The sequence below is a fragment of the Petaurus breviceps genome, unplaced genomic scaffold (assembly GCF_028583685.1).
Source record: "Petaurus breviceps papuanus isolate PSGF00001 unplaced genomic scaffold, PetGlider_PUasm1.0 91133, whole genome shotgun sequence".
Taxonomy (NCBI): Eukaryota; Metazoa; Chordata; class Mammalia; order Diprotodontia; family Petauridae; genus Petaurus; species Petaurus breviceps.
Window position 1 is genome coordinate 93,778,916 of NW_027187419.1, and position 6,987 is coordinate 93,785,902.

A 6,987-nucleotide genomic window follows, 5' to 3' on the forward strand; every position below is an offset into this window, starting at 1 on the left:
TTGACTTATACTCCCTACATTATGTGTACCCTCTTTGGGAGATCTCTTATTTAGCATGATTTAGTATGATACCTTTTAAAAATTATGTTTTATTTATATATTTTGTTTTTCATTAGCTAGTTTTCTACCTGTATCCCTTACTTCCTTCTTTCAAAGAGCCATCCCTTATAATAAAGAATTTTTTTAAAGAGGAAGAGAAAAATTAATTCACCAAACTGGTCAATATAGAGAAAAAAATCTGATATTTTGTGCAATGCTCTACACCTGTGGAATATGACTCCTTTTAAAGACCAAACATCTATATTACACTAGGGACAATGGCAGAGGGGAGTGAACATTGCTCCCTTTGCTGTATGTCCCAGGGATTTTTCCCATAAAGGGGGATATTATAAATTGTGGAGATTGTAATTGGGAATAGGGTGGCCCCCTGAAGGATCTCTAAACTCTATTTGGACTTAGATGAGAGCTCCTTCTGTCTCCTTCACTGTGTAAATAGAACTTACATATATATATATATATATATTCATATGTATATATATGAAGTAAATAGAATACTTACTTTGTATATAATAAATATTATAGAAATAAATACTATAAAATAGACTTTCATATATACTTATATATGAAAGTTCTATTTACACATATATGTGTGTGTATATATATATATATATATATTTTTTTTTTTTTTGGCCATAGAAATTTATTCTGTATAGTTCCATGAATTACAATGAAGACTCAAGGCCTCTGGTGGACCATCACAAAACAGGGGTAATCATTACATTTTTATTGAACAATTTCTTTTTTTTTTAAATAACTTTGGAACTTGTATATTTTGAAGCTATGTGAGCTTGAAAACTTGTAAAGAAGGCTCTTTGCTATTGTTGGGGGGAGCAGGTACCAAGTACTGACGTTCTCCCAAATTATTGGTTAGGGACAATAAATCAAATAAAAAGGATATCATGAAAATGTTCTGAAACTCTTCATTCTGGGGGCTGTGCAGAGTAGGGAGAGGGGCACATGTGGGGTATTGTCCAGGTACGGCTCAGCTCTGTGGACCATCAGTGAATCCAGGTGCCTAGGTGAAGATTAGGTCTTCACAAATTTGCCTAGGCCTAGCACTGATTGATAGTAGAATACTTTGTGGGGCTTAGAGCTTTGTTTTTCTCATCTGTAAAATGGGGATAAAAATACTTGTAGCAATTACCTCCAGATTGTTGTAAGGTTTATACAAGATAATGTAAATGAATGAATAAAACATTTAATAAGTGCCTACTATGTGTAAAGTAGTGCATTAAGTACTGGTCATACAAACAGAAAAGGGAGACAGTCCCTGTTCATAAGGATCCTACATTCTAATGGGGGAGACCATGTATGCAAGGGTTGAGCTTCTGCTAGTAATTGGCAAAAAGAATCAGATGGAGAGGTTCCACAGTTGGAATATCAATTCTTTGATGGCATTCCCATTGATAAAAATTGTATCACTTTCTGATGTTGAACCATTGACAATGCCAAGGACTCTAGTGGCCAGAACTTCTTTTGTGGATTTTAGTTAACTGTGGGCTGGAGCACCTGCACTAGCAGCTTCTAGGCTACATCTTCACAAGGATTGCTTTCCAGGTTGAAGGCTGAGAAAACTGGGCTGGAAGCATTGTTATTGCTAAGGTTCTCAGGTCCAGGGCTCTGGACTATCTCTATCAGGGTCTGAGATAAGATGGTGCTCAGGGTGGTGGTGTTTTGTCTTGCCTGGAACATTCTGCCACCTATTTCTCCCTCAGGGGGCCTTCTTGTTTCAGCTAGTCTTAGCTTGCCTTGCTTTTGAATATTTAAAGTTCTATATAAATGGTAACTATTAATAAGTTACATAACTTATAGAGATTAAGTAAATTTGCTCCACAACAATGAAACAATCTATAAGAAAACAACACTAATAATAGTAAATCACATTTATATAGTATCTTATACAATAGAAAAAACATAATTTCTTTTTATCGATCCTATTTTATTACATAGGAACTCTGTGAAGTAGTATGTATAACTATCATCCCAACTTATAAATGAGAAATTAAGTGACTTTCCCAGGATCCAACAGCTAACAAGTGACTTTATTAGGAATGGAAATCAAGTAACTTGATGCCAAATCCAATGTTCTTCCCCTAAGCAATTTTTCCCTATTTTTTTTCCCATTATCAAGAATTTTTTTCTCCTACGAGAAAAAATGTCTAGGGAAGAAAAATTTTAAAAGTACAATTTTTATAAGAGGGTATCCAAGTAAAATGGATATTTTACTGATCATGTCCAATAATGTGTTTTTCATTCTGCATTTTTATCCACCCTTTCTCTGTCATAAGGTGGACAATATTCATCATTAGTCCACTGGAATCAGTTCGCATTTGCTCATTTCAATGACTAAAGTCTTTAAGTTGAAGAACACCACAGGAGAGTTTTTTTTAAAGGAAGATATTTTGTACAACATATTGAGAAATCACATTTACATCTTTCAGAAGAATTTAAATGTTTACATCAGGATGGAGTATGATTTACTTTAGGCTAAAGTTTGAAAAATGGTCTGAAAAGTATTTATTTTGGTTGCCAGCAGATGGAGCTATTACATAAAAGGTTAATGGAGTGGAAAAGAAAACAGAAAAAAACAACTATCCACTAAACTGTATTTTACTTTTGGTTTTTCTACATTTTGCTAAGTGTGAACACAGATAGCTTGGTGTAGTATAGAGGGTCCTGGACTTGGGGCCAGAAAGACCTGGTATCAAATCCTGCCTCTGACACCTAACCACCCAAGTGATAGGAGGGTTGCTTGCCAGGTGGTTCTCATGTCACAAGGTTGTCCAACTGATGAAAGAGCTTTCTTGAGTTGAATCTGAGCATGACAGAGAGGAATTATGGGCTGGATTTAATGACAGCTAACAAACATTTATATAATGCCTACCATATGCCAGGAACTGTGCTAAGTGCTTTATAAAGATTATTTCATTTGATCCTCTCATAACCCTGGGAGGTAAATGCTGTTACTATTCTTATTTTACAGTCGAGGAAATGGAGGTAAGCAAGTGTTAAGTGACATGCCCCCAAAATACACAGGAAGTATCTGAGGATGGATTTGAACTTAGTACTTCCAGAATCCAGTTCAAGCACTCTATCTTCTATACCACCAAGCTGTATTTGCTTTTAAAGTGATGGGTCACTGTTTTATAATCAAATATTTGTGTAAAGGATCTCATAATCTGTAAGTCAACAGGGCATATGAAGGACTTGTTGATGTGCCTTGGGATTATGATTTAGACTTTTGGGGGTAGCCAGTATTCTTGGAGGTTCTAACAGAGACATAGTGTCAGTATTCATAAAAATAAGGCAAAATCTGCAAATACAGTAGCCACAGTTAATAATAAGGGCACTTCAAAACTGTGTCTAACAAAATGTCAGGCTGCTATTCACACCTCTGCAGTGTGATTTGACTTATGTAACATTTACATCCTGGTCCTGTCTCCCAGAGAAAGTCCCACTATGTTGCATTTTCAGGTACCATGGTGGGGGGATTTTTTTCTAATACCCCCATCAGGAAGTTAGTAACTGGTAGCTCAGTTCCCTTTAGTTGCTTATTAATTGACTTTTGCAAAGGGATATTTTATTCAGATATAGTAAGAACAAATATACAAATCTTTCCCCAACACCTTGGGGGCATTTTCTCCTGTATTACCTGGGTGTCTAGGTGGAGTAGATTTAACAGCTCATTTCCTATGTAATTTCCATCCCATCAAGTTCATCTCCAGATGTGACATGATTGCTGAATAAGTCCAAATCTCAACTATTACAGTTATAGGTTATGATTCCAAGTCACCCCCAAAGATTGCTCCTTGTTCCTCAGAGTATCAATGCTGAATGAAAGCATGTCAAAGAGCCCATTAGACTTTTTGAACTTACTAAGTCATAAATTCCACTCTCTTCACTAGTCATGGAGCTCCCCCAAAGTAAAGACAGAAAATGAAGGTGATGTGCCTGTTTTGAATGACTCCAAGTGAATCAACCACTCTAATATCTCTGCCAAGAAAACCCTATGGATGGCATAGTCCAAGGGTTGACTAAGAATCGTACAAGACTGAATGACTGAACACCAAAAGCAACAGCAATGACCAATCAAAGAATCTCCTCTTTACCAGTTGGTTTTCCAGAACCAGTTATGGCACGTCTTCACATATTCCAGTTACTTCAGGGCACCATCACCACTCTCAAAGGAGGCCATCTGACCACCATTACACTTGTTTCCTACCCAGAGTCTCTCTAATAAGGAAGCATTAGAATGTCAGTCCTCTGAAGCCATGTTTGTCTTAAATTATGATTTATTTACAGGTAAAAGGGAACTTCAGAGGACATCTAGTCTAACTCCCCTCATTTTATAAGACTGAGGAAACGGAGGCCTTAAGAGATAAAGTGACTTTCCTAAGGTTACATAGGGAATAAGTGTCAGAACTGGGGTTTGAATTTAGGTCTTCTGACAGAATTCAGTGCTTTTCCCACAGTACTGGCAGCATCTAATATGTTAGCTACCTAGGAGCAGTGCCTGCAGAAGCAATATAGAAGACGTAGTAAGTGTTGATTGAAGGAGGTTAGATAAAATGAGTCAGAATAAAGGAGACAAGGAGCAAAGGTCTGGAAAGATTATTGAAATGGGGAGCCTAGAGATGCCATAGAGACGTAGGGAAGGAAGAAAGAGAGGTCCCCAAAAGAAATCTCCCTTAATTTGAGATTTTGGATTAATGCTAACTCTTCATGTGTGTTTTATGACTAGGTCATCAATTAATCAAAACATTTGTGGCATTTAAAAAGTTTGAGAGAAGTAATTTCTGAGTAATTAGTAATTTTATTAATAATGCCACCATTTTAATAAAAGAGTTCTGTGGCATTCTTGAATGCCAAAGACAATCATAGTGGCAGGATCAAGTCTTATTTACCATTGGAAGAGGGGTATTCCTGAGGGTGGCAATCAACTCTGATTGGTTAATAATTAATGAGAGAATTAATATTACAATGAGGGGCTGTGCCTATTCAAATGAACTTTGATTATGTCATTTACTTCTAAATTACTCCCAGCCTTGGGCAATCTGTTCTAAGTATTTATCCCCTAACCAAGCCTGAACAAAAGGGAGTTTCACCTTAGGTTAGAAGTCTGATCTAGCTGGGTGGAGTAGCAATATCCAGAATGGGGAAAATGTTCATCCTATCTTCCATTAGTCCTGTCCTTGAGAGATTGGACTAGGAAGCAGGACAGGGGAAATAAAGTCAGGCTTTCCCCAATTTTAATAGTTGGTTATTAATATAAGAGAGAAATAATAATTTCTCTCACACTCATCATCTGAATGGGGAATTTAAACTGGTAAATTAATGAATGGAGTAAATGAATGAATACAGCATTTATTAAGTACTTGCTATATCCAAAGCATTGTGTGAAGTTCTGGGGATACTGGTGAAACTAGTAATACAGAAAAGGGCATTTGCTAATTTTGTATGCTAACTGGAAAGTTGATGAGTCCTAGACTCAGTATTTTCTGAAACTTCCAAAATGGATGAATTCAGTTAAATCTCCTGATTAAGAATAGAGACATTACAGCTTGTCTCTGTCAATTACAAACCACTTACTTTGTCATCATCTTTATGATCTGCACCCAGAAACATTTATTGAGTACTTATTAGGAAAAGGACATGAAGTTAGGTGCAGCGGATAAAATGTCTACTCTTTTTTTCCTCCTACCATTCCAAGGTTCTAATTGTTTCCATTTTCAGAGAGCAAATGATCTGGCAAATGGCTGTGTCACAAAATAGCATCTAGAGTAACTAAGGGTGAATTGGAGATAAAAATAATGGCTTTAAAAGAGTTTTGGTGATTCATTAAACGGGGGTAAATTAGTAATAATCTAAATGTAATGGACAGTGAGTAGGAGGATGAAAGACTGTGAGTTCATATGATAGTAAAAATGGGTTGGAGAAAGTGAGCTTGTTCAACCTTTAGAAGGGAAGACAAAGGATAAAAAGAAACAAGTATTTGAAAAGCATTTACTCTGTGCCAGACACTGGGTTAAGTATTTTACAAATATTTGATTTTTTTTTTTTGGAGGGGGGAATGCAGGGCAATTGGGGTTAAGTGACTTGCGCAAGGTCACATGGCTAGTTTTGTGTTAAGTATCTGAGGCTGGATTTGAACTCAGGTCCTCCTGACTCCAGGGCCAATGCTCTATTCACTGCACCACCTAGTTCCCCCTCATTTATTCTTACAATAACCCTGCCAAGTAAGTGCTATTATTTTCTCCATTTTGTAATTAAAGAAAATGAAACAGATGGAGAAGTTAAGTGACTTGCCCAGGGTCACACAACTAGTAAGTATCTGAGTCCACATTTGAACTCATGTCTTTTCCCCTTTTAAGTGTAGCACTCTATCCCCCATGCCACATAACTGTCTACATAGCTAACTTCAAGTAATTCAAAGATTGTCATATGGAGATGGGATTAGATTTGTTCTTTGGGGATCTAGAGAGCAAAACCAGAAGCAAGAAGTATAAGTTGAAAAGAAGCAGATTTCAGCTTCATGCCAAGAAAAACTTTCTAACGGAACTGTTTGAAATGGTCATGGGATGCCTTGGGAGACAATGGATTCCCTTCCCTGGAGCTTTTCAAGTAGAAGCTAGATGACCACTTGTTCAATATATTACAGAAAGGATTATTTTCATACATGGATTAGACTGTCTATCTATTTGTCTGTCTGTCTATCTGTTATCTATCATATATCTATTCATCTGTCTTCTCTAACTTCTAAATATCTATCATCTAGCATATCTATCACTTCTATCTGTCTGCTTACCATCTATATTTATTCATCTATCACCTTTATATAAATAACTATCATCTATCATTATATCTATCTACCGATCCCCTAATCTATCTATCTATCTATCTATCTATCTATCTATCTATCTATCTATC